This window comes from Pelodiscus sinensis, chromosome 1, assembly GCF_049634645.1.
Source record: "Pelodiscus sinensis isolate JC-2024 chromosome 1, ASM4963464v1, whole genome shotgun sequence".
Classification (NCBI taxonomy): Eukaryota; Metazoa; Chordata; order Testudines; family Trionychidae; genus Pelodiscus; species Pelodiscus sinensis.
The window spans coordinates 20,476,451-20,486,010 of record NC_134711.1 but is presented as its reverse complement, the minus strand read 5'-3'; the positions used below and the strand labels follow the sequence as shown (position 1 = coordinate 20,486,010).

Below are 9,560 nucleotides of genomic sequence, written 5' to 3'. Positions count from 1 at the left end.
GATCCCAAGGAGGCCAGATAATGAGCAACAGCAGCAAAGTAAGTAGAGCTGGCTTGGGAAATTCAGCACCAGTGAAAATATATAGGCAAATGGAAACCAAATTCTGTATTTTTTCCCCTTTTCCTGCCCTTATCTTCTGACTTGCTCTTAAAGTCAGTGATCGTGATGGGAGGAAGTGAAAGCGCATGGAAAATGGATGGAGAGCACATTAGGCTTCTGGGAGTGGAGCTGGGAAGGTGTTTTATTTTCCCAATTCTCTCCCTTGCCTTGGGGCTGTGCATATCCATCTGAACAGGTTTTATCCTAATGCCACCAGGCTTCTCATTTAGGGGCTGCTCAGTCTGCTCCCCATCAAAGTCCCAACGGAGCGGAGTAAGGCTGGTGCCCTATACCTGGCATACCAGTGACCAAATGCTGGAGCAGCTCAGTGCTTGTGATCAAAAGGCCTAGCCAGTGAGTTAGGCCAAAAGAGATAGAGAGAATGGGTAGCATGGATATATTGGCTTACATTTTCCTGTAGCCAATAAGATCTTGATTCAAAGCCCACTGAATACTTCCATTAGCTTCAGTGGGTTTTGGATCAGCCCCTAAGTATAATTGTCCTCTAGGTCCACATGCATGAGCCTCCATTCTCCTAGCAGACACCTGGCCTGGCACTGTATTTCATAAATAGCAATCAGAATTCCAGCTGTGGAGATTTAATAATGATGCCTTTGCTCTTAACTCCAGTAGGTGTTGTGAGGATTAGTTGTTCTTTGCAAAGATCCTTTGGAGATAAAGCACCATGTGAATGCTAAGGAACAATGCCAAGGATTTTTTCTCAGTTAAATCTATTCACGCTGATCGTGCAATAGCTTATTTTTCAGCTCAGTTATTTGACAGGAAAAAGAGATCGGAGGCAGGGGTTGGTGTGGAAAGGGTTTCTTTTGCTGATGCTTTAAGTAAAGAGGAAGTGGGAAAATGGGTTATCTTTGGTCACAAAGCTTATGTTTCCATCTTTTGAGACAGCTTTGCCACCAGAGGGTTTAAAAGGTCTCTGCAGCTTGCTTTTCTTTTCATTGTCACTGATGACAGATCAACAGACTCTTAAGAGGACTGGTCAGCCTGGATTGCAAAAGAATTGCTACAATCACCAGATGTCTCTGTGAACAAGGAGCGAACTTTGCAGGCTCCTCTGCAACAATCCCTTCTGGCTGATGGGGGTATCGAGAGCAGCTGTCTCACTTTACAGGTATGTCTCTACATTGATAAGTTAAGTTCAGTTTCAGAGCATGCCCCTTTGAGAATAGCTGTCATTGGACCACATTGCCTGAAAATGCCCTTATATATGTAATGTCATCTTCCGCAAAAAGTTGCTCACCTCATGTTTCTTGTCTGTGAATTGCATATTTGCTAGGGCAAACTTTAGGAAATACTAAAACACATTTTTGAAATGCTTCTAAAATGAGGTTCCATACATGTTAATGCATACTATTTTGCTGTATTTTATAATGACAAGAATTATATATGTATGTGTGTATACAGCTAATATAGTATATATACCTCAGTGTATGCAAATCATTGTGCAGCTTATCGTGACTGTGTGTGTATGTGTACTGTAGTTAGTATTGCCAACAGTCCCATATTATAAAGGACATCCCTTACTGAAATAGAGAATTGTCTGCCCAATACTAAATCCTTGTGGATCAACTTTTATCCCAAATGTCAACAGCAGTAATCGCAAAGACATTTTTTCACTTCCCTCCTATCCTGACCCATGAGCATGGTCTTGTTTGCTTTCCCCATGCAGCACTGACAGGTCAGAGTCAGGAGGGGATGCACTTGTGAGTACTGTCTCCTTGCTGGACAGGGACTTGTGCTGAATCCAACTCTTCTGCACAGTCCCCTCTGCTCTTCCTGTGCAATCTGTGTCTGGCCGGGCAAATGGACTAAGCTGTATGCTCTGCATCTGTGCTGATGAGCCAGAGTCTGATTCACTCTGGCTGGGGTGGGGCAGTCGGTACTTCCAGGGTGTAGCCTCCTTGCTCACAGAGTCTCTGCCAATGTCCCCAGCAGAGCAGCATAAACACTAGTTGGTTGGATGCTGCAGCTGTAGCTGTGGGGAACAAGATGCACAGGAAGCTTGGTCCTGGCAGTGGAGACGACCCACACAGAGCCCTGTCCACATCCCCTGCCCCATCCCGACTCCTACAAAGATTTCTTCATCCCTGTACAACGAGATCAGGAGTTGCCGAGTGCAGCAAAAGCAGCAAGAAATATCCTTGGCAATTGTAGGTGAGCACTAATTATTATTAAGTGGTAAACAAGGATGCTAAGAACACAGTCCCTTGTTTTTGAAATACAGTATTGTCAGTGCTAACTATGGTATATACTATAGATACACCTAATTCTATTCATATATGTGTGTGCATTACATAGAGTGTGTGTTTAAAATTTAAGCAATTATGATATAATGCCAAATAGTAAAAATACTGAGATGTACATTACAGCAATTATTATAGTTTAGCTTATCAGTAAATTTGATAAGGATGTTTATGCAAATAATTAGTGATTTTTGTTTGATGCACAAGTCCAGGTTCAGCCGAACCCCTAGACAACAAAAGCAAAATGGCATTACAGTTAGTACAATTGTACCAAACTGTGGACAAATAGTTAGATAATCATTTTCTTCTTTTTGTGTCCCTAATTAATTGAGACAGCTATTATATCATACTTTCTGAAAAACTTCTAATTTGTAATAACTTCAGGTGTTTTTATCATCTGATTCTCTTTAACAACCAAGTAGTAATAAAGATAATTAATTTTAATGCTTGCAAAAATGTAATAACAGCAGTGAATTACAGTAATTAATGCAAAATAACTCTTTGGTTAGTTTATTGCATTGTTTAAGCACGACTTACAACATTCATCATTTTTACTGCTAGGAAAATAGCGGTGGAGGTTTTTCTCTATTCTATTATTATGTTTTGAAAATACTCACGGCATAACTGATAGTTATGATACAGAAATATGTCAATGGTTTGATCTAAAGAAATAGCCAGTTCTCCTCTTCAGTTTATGTAAATCAGTATAATTCCATTGACCAACTCTGATTTATATCAACAATCAATCTGGGCCATGTCTTTCATAAAAATCATAGCAGTTTGAGTTGTTACACATGTACTAGGTCAACTCTTCCATGCCTTGATGGTACAGGGATTTCCCTGACAGTATGCTTCCTTGTGGTCTGACCTGCCTAGTTTGAAATGTTTCTTTGTCTACAATAATTCTTCACATATTGTTCTTGACTTGTTTTATACCCCTTGGGACTTCATATGCTGCCAGAAGAGTCTCTCATAAGGCAAGGGTTATTTTATTTATTCTAGTCTTCTCTTGTACCTTTTTTTGTTTGCAAAAGCAAAGCATCTTTCAAGGAAAAAAACAAACAAACAGGAGACTTTCCTTTTTCATGTTTCAGTGTATGTGTGAGGAGGAAGATGTTATTTTCTGGTACACGGTACGGATGGGAAAATCCTCCTGTGCATAATAAAAGGCTTTATGCTGAAGGGTGTTGTCTTTTCTTCAGAGCCCAATACTTCAGAGCCACAGTACTTGAAATATTCAGGGAAGAGGGGAATCTCTATAGGAATTCTGTCACAAAAATTGGAGTCATATGAGAAGCATTTAATGGCAATCACATCCTAAGAGATATACAGGAGGCCTAGAATCTCAAGTGTGGTTTCACTGGAGCCTTGTTGCCAGGACTTCCCTCCAGCTGCCATCTTCTCTGGGATTCCCTGCAAATGAACTTGGCACCAAGAGCGACTGGTGAGGGACTGCCACAGGCCATGTGACCTCTCCTCCCCCAGCCCAGGGAAGGGCCAGAACAATCCTCCTTTGCCTCAGACTCTGCCTCTTCCTGCACCACCTCACTCATGCCACACCATCTGCCCACCTAATCCCCTTCTCTTCCCTGCCCTTGCTCTGACCCTGCCTTGCTCTTGCCCCGTCTCTTTCCCCAACTGAGATGGCCCAGGGTAAGAGGCTGGGAGGCCCCTGCACTCACTGGCAGCAGCAGGGGAAGCAGAGCAAGGCAGCCCCAACTCACTCTACTCCTCCAGCCACATTGTTACTTCCTGCTGGGAAGTGTGGGGCAGTTCTACCCCTTTCCCTGAGCGATGCACTAGGAGAACAAAGCAGCTCAGTAGTTCCTAGAATTTGGAGGGGAGGTCTGCTGACACTACTAGGAAGAAGGTGCAGGGGAAGTTTATCATGGAAGAACTGTCTCAAAGGCTCCCATGCCAAGAATCTCTCTCCTTCTTTGGAGTGTGCACAAGATCTGTCTGAGGGAAATGGTTTTTAGTTAGGAGAAGAGAACACTGAGGGTATGTCTACACTAGAGAGCTTTGTCAGAAAAACAGCTGTTTTCCGACGAAATTTGAGGAACACTGCAATCGCGTTCTTCAGCAAGAAAATCAAAAGAACAGAGGGGGCTTTCCAGCATTAGTCATCTTCATTCCATGAGGAAGAAGCCTTTTTGCAAAAGAGCTCTTTCACGAAAAGGTGTGCATGGATGGGGAAGAGGGAGTTCTTTTGGAAGAAGAGGAAAGAGGAAAAAGCACAGGTGCCCTAGTGTCCATTCTGTCCATTGCAATCAGAGCTTATATGTGAGAGTGTCCATTCAGTCTGAATGCTCCTTTTGAAAAAGCAGATTGCTTTTCTGATGTGTTTTTGCAGTATGGATGTTCTCTTTCAGAAGAAGTTTTTTCAGAAGATCTCTTCCGAAAAAAGCTTCTTCCAAAAGAAGCCGGTAGTCTAGACATAGCCTAAGAGGGGTGAGGGTAACAGGTTTCAAGGAGGAGGGAGAAAACTTGTTCTTGTTAACCTGTGAGGACAGGCTATATAGCAAGTGGGTTTAAATTGCAGCAAGTGAAGTTTAGGTTAGACACTGTGAAAAATTTCTTAACTGTCAAGGTGGTTAAGCCCTGGAATAAATTGCCTAGAGAGGTTGTCGTATCTCCATTTTAACAGGAGGTGAGACAAACACCTGTCAGGAATGGTCTAGATCGGTGGTCACCAACCAATCGATCACGATCGACTGGTTGATTGGAGGGCTCGACCAGTCAATCACGAGGCATTTGGGGCCCTCCCATTTCTCCCCACTCTCAAGAAGCCCCACTACCTACCTCCAGTGACAATGGAGGTAGTGCCAGCTTCCTGCGGGGTGGAAGGAAGTCCGGCAGCTACACGCCACTTCCTGGATTTAAGGAAGTGTGCTCACTGCTCCACCTCCTCCAAACAATGGGCACGGTACCACAACCGAGGTCTGTGGTACGCCAGGGACTTGCTGCGTGGGGGGGGGGGAGAGGAGTAGGAGTCCCCAGAGGAGGCACGAGCTGGGGCTTCCCTCCTCTGCAGGGGAAGGGGAGGAGTCCTGGGAGGAGGCTCATGCTGGGGTTTCTCTCCTCGGGGGGCGGAGGTGAAAGGGAGAGATGTCCCTGGAGGAGGTGCGCACTGGGGCTTCCCTCCTCTGGGGGGAGGATGGGGTAGGAGTCCTGGTAGGAGGTGCCTGCTGGGGACTCCCTGTCTCCTACCCCCACCAACACGCTGTCCCCTGTCCCCACTGGCACCCTGTCCCCTGCCTCAGAAGCTTGTCACCTGCCCCCACTGGCATACTGTACCAACTAGCACCCACTGGCACCCTGTCCCCTGCTGCAGAACCCTGTCGCCTGTCCCCACTGGCACCTTGTCCCCTGCCGCAGAACCCTGTTGCTGTCTCCACTGGCATCCTGTCCCCACTGGCATCCTGTCCCCACTGGCACCCTGTCCCCTGCTCCCACTGGCACCCTGTCCCCTGTAGCAGAACCTTGTCCCCTGCCCCAGCACCCATTAGCACCCTTCCCCAGTACAATGTCCCCTGCTTCCACCAGCACAATTGGGGCCACATTAGTGAGGCTTGAGGAGCGGGTGGGGGTTGTAGGAGTTATTTTTTTGCATCTCAGTTGTGTGGCCCCAACTGACTTTTCTGTGGGTCAGTGACCCCCTGACTCAAAACAGGTTCCCCGCCCTTCTCATAAATAAAGACAACGCTGAAACTTTTTGTGTTTGGCAATATTTTATTTAAAAATGAAGCCTGGCCAACAAACCCCCAACTGGGTCCAAGCCCCCATCTGGCCACAGCATCATAACACTCCTGCACCCCCTCCCCAGGCCCTAGATCATATACTGGAACCCCCTGTCCTGAGCCTCTCCCATCCCCAAACTCTTGCACCCCCACATCCTCAGTCTTTTTCCACAACACTTTTGCACCATCCACAGACCACAGATCTGTGTCCTGAGCTCATCATATTCCCAACGTCCCTGCCCTGAGCCCCTCACATACCCCAACCCAAACTCCTGCACCCTCACATCCACAAGCCTGTGGCTTTCTCAGTACCCCAACCCTCCACCTGACACCAACACTTCCCAGCCTGGAGCCCCCTCCCTGAGCCAGCATCCTCTTCTCCACCTCCTCCTGCATCCAAATTCCCTCCCAGAGATTGCACCTCTCACCCCTTCCCATACTCAAATCCCTCACTCCCACTCCAGAGCCCACACATCCTATCTCAACCCAGTGAGGGTATGGCTAGACTGCAGGAGTTTTTCCAGGATTCCAGAGGTGTCCCAGAAAAACTCTTCCACATCCAGGGATGAGATTGTTCTTCTGCTTTTTTTTAGTGGAAGAGAAACATGCTCTTTTGGTAACCTCTGTATTCCTTGTTCCACGAGGAGTAAGGGGGCTTCCGAAAGAAGGCGTTTTTCTAACATTTGGTCCAGTCTAGACAGGCCAAAAGTTGGAAAAACCTCTTCCTACAGAAGAATCGGGGGAAAAAGCAGCAATGTAGCTGTACCCTGAGAGTGTAGCTGGGGATAGCAAGTGATGGAGAGGAGAACAGAGGGTGGGGCTTCAAGAAAGGGGTGGGGTCTCAGGGGAAGGATGGGGCGGTAGATCTTGGCTTGTTCTGACATTTAAAAAGTGATCTTGGGTGTAAAAAAGGTTGGAGACCACTGGTCTAGATAATATTTAATTTTACCATGAGTGCAGAGGCCTGGACTAGATGAGCTTTCAAGGTTCCATCCAGTCCTACAATAGTATGATTCTAATTAGCAGATGGCTCCCCATCCTTTGACAGATTGTCAAATAGACTTTCAACACTTGGCTAATGAGACAGTAGGTTTGTTTATTTAGTTGGAAAAAACATTGAACATTTTTTTTTATTAATGCAGAGTCCAACCCACGGTGAAATTTGGGAGCACAAAAAAATAATTAGGGCCACCCTAGCCACTACACAGAATCATCTCCTCCCCTTCTATTGACATGGATGGTGAGGCTGTCTCTTTCTTGAGAATCTGGGGATAACTTAGCAGAGGCCATCCAAACCAGGTGTCAGAGTGAAGCTTTGATCTCAAATTTCATCATTATGCTGTGAGGCAGGGAGGGAAGTTTCACAGGAGGGGAGTATGTCCAAATGGGGCTAGAACAGATCAATACATTAAGCTGCTTCCCTCTCAATTCAGCCTTCTTTACTTGTCCATCACATGGAATCGTCCTACTTGTTTCGCTCCCACTAAGTAACACTTTGATATTCTTGCAGACCTGAAATAGTTGATTTTTTCCAATGGCTCATTGTAGATTCTGATTCCCTCATAAAACTGAGACATGGCCTCAGAATCTAAGGATCTCGTATTAGTGCTCACTTCTCTAAGGATATGTCTACACAACAGAGTTATTTTGAAATAGCTTATTTCGCAATAACACGTCTACACACAAAATGCATTTCGAAATAGGATTTTGCTATTTCGAAATAGCGTGTCCACACTGAGTGGACTCTGAATTGCATTTAAGGCTGGACAGAACCAGTTCCAGCAGGGTACCAGGTCAGGAGTTACTTTGTGTGGCTGCTGCCTGAGGCTATCTGAGGTCTGTGCTTAAAGGGCCCCCCCTCCTTCTTCCTCCCCCCACATCTTGGACAGCCAGTTCTCAGGTTACCCTGCTTGCTTGTGTACCTCGATGAGGGACAGCAAAGCATTTTGTCTCTGCGTGCTCTAGTTGCCCTCACTCGGGACACCACAGCACTCTGCAACATGGACACTCTGGTGCTTCTCTTGGATGTGTTGCTATGAGCCTGGCTGCACTTTCTGCAGGCTGCCATCCAGTCCATCGGGGGGCTGTCAGTATCCAGGAGGCCCTGCAGGAGAGCTTCCACCCTGAGGAGCATTAAGAGCCTCCCTGGTGTGCCCCACTGGGGGCTTGTGCCTCATTCCTCCCTCACATCCTTCCACTTACCCCTCCCCAACTCCCCTTCCTGATGTCAAATAAAATACATGTATTTTCATGAACACAAACTCTCTTTATTTAACAAAACTGGGGAGGGGGGAATGAAATTCTGATGAGACTGGGAAAAGGAGGCGGGAGAGGGGAGAAGAAAGGGTGGGAGAGAGGAGGGAGAAACCTGGGAGGAGGGAAGTGGAAGGGGGAAGCAAAGGGAAGAAGGAGGTGGGGAAGCTCAGGGCTCAGGGTTGGGGGTCTTGCCGGACCAACTTGGTTTTCATGCAAACCCACTCCTGGGCTCGTATGTGGCCTTTGGTGGCCAGGCTGACAGCTATCCTGCCATAGACAGTTGTGTTCCTCCATCTAGTGAGGCGATCATGGATGTTGGGGGCATCCCCCCCAAACCTGAATAAGGTCTATGATCTCCACCCTGGACCAGGAAAGCACCCACCTTCTCTGGGCCCTGGCAGGCTCCTGGGAGCTGGCAGACTGTTCCTGGGGAGTGGTGGAGGGCTGGCTGCCAGTCACTGCTGGCTCATGTTTTGGGGCCACTGGGTCAGGGCAGTGACTGCTGGCTCTGTGCTGGCAGGCTTGGAGCTGGCACAGGCACTGTGGCCAGAGTCTACCCCTTTAAAGGCTCCAGGAAGTGGGGGAGGGAGAGAAGTGTTCTTGGTTGAGGCCAGAGTAGTCACCAGGGTATCCTGGGAAGTCTGGAGGCCCCCTAATTTGAAATAAATGTCTACACAGCACTTATTTTGAATTAGATATTTTGATTTTGGTGTTATTCCTCATAGAATGAGGTTTACCAAATTTGAAATAAGTGCTCTGCTATTTTGAATTTATTTCAAAATAGAGGTTTGGCTGTGTAGATGCTATTCAAGTTAACTCAAAATAACGGCTGTTATTTCAAATTAACTTTGTAGTGTAGACATGCCCCATGAGAACATCCCACAGTTTGCATTGTGTTGTTGCAGCATCCTGTCACCAGCCCATGCTGATACTATATACTGAGATATTTTCCATATTGCCAAAATGTAAAACACGTGCATTTTGTTTCGTGTTGTACTCTAACTGACACTATGATGCTCTTAAACAATGACACTTGTTGTTAAAGATGTTTTCTCTATGTATGCAAATAAACCAGTTCTTTAAAAAGGGAAGTGGGAAATATGACAGTCCATCATGTGTTGTTACCAGAGTCTTTTTAAATGAGTGGTTTGTTTGACTCACTCACAGGATAATGCTACACAGCACTTCCTTATGATAGCAT

At 46.3% G+C, this 9,560-nt stretch overlaps 1 protein-coding gene across 5 annotated transcripts in view; it reads left to right on the top strand.

The window, feature by feature from the left end:
- Positions 1-1,047: 1,047 nt before the first annotated feature.
- CD36 (CD36 molecule (CD36 blood group)) overlaps positions 1,048-9,560 on the top strand; it is a 63,536-nt gene continuing 55,023 nt past the window's right edge. For 2 of the 5 annotated variants that reach the window (XM_075926457.1, XM_075926429.1), the window contains exon 1: positions 1,048-1,231. The gene's annotated coding sequence lies outside the window, so the exon portion shown is untranslated. Of the gene's footprint in view, positions 1,232-2,080; positions 2,275-9,560 lie in introns of those variants that run through there. The other 3 variants (XM_075926466.1, XM_075926443.1, XM_075926451.1) reach the window with 2 other exon arrangements.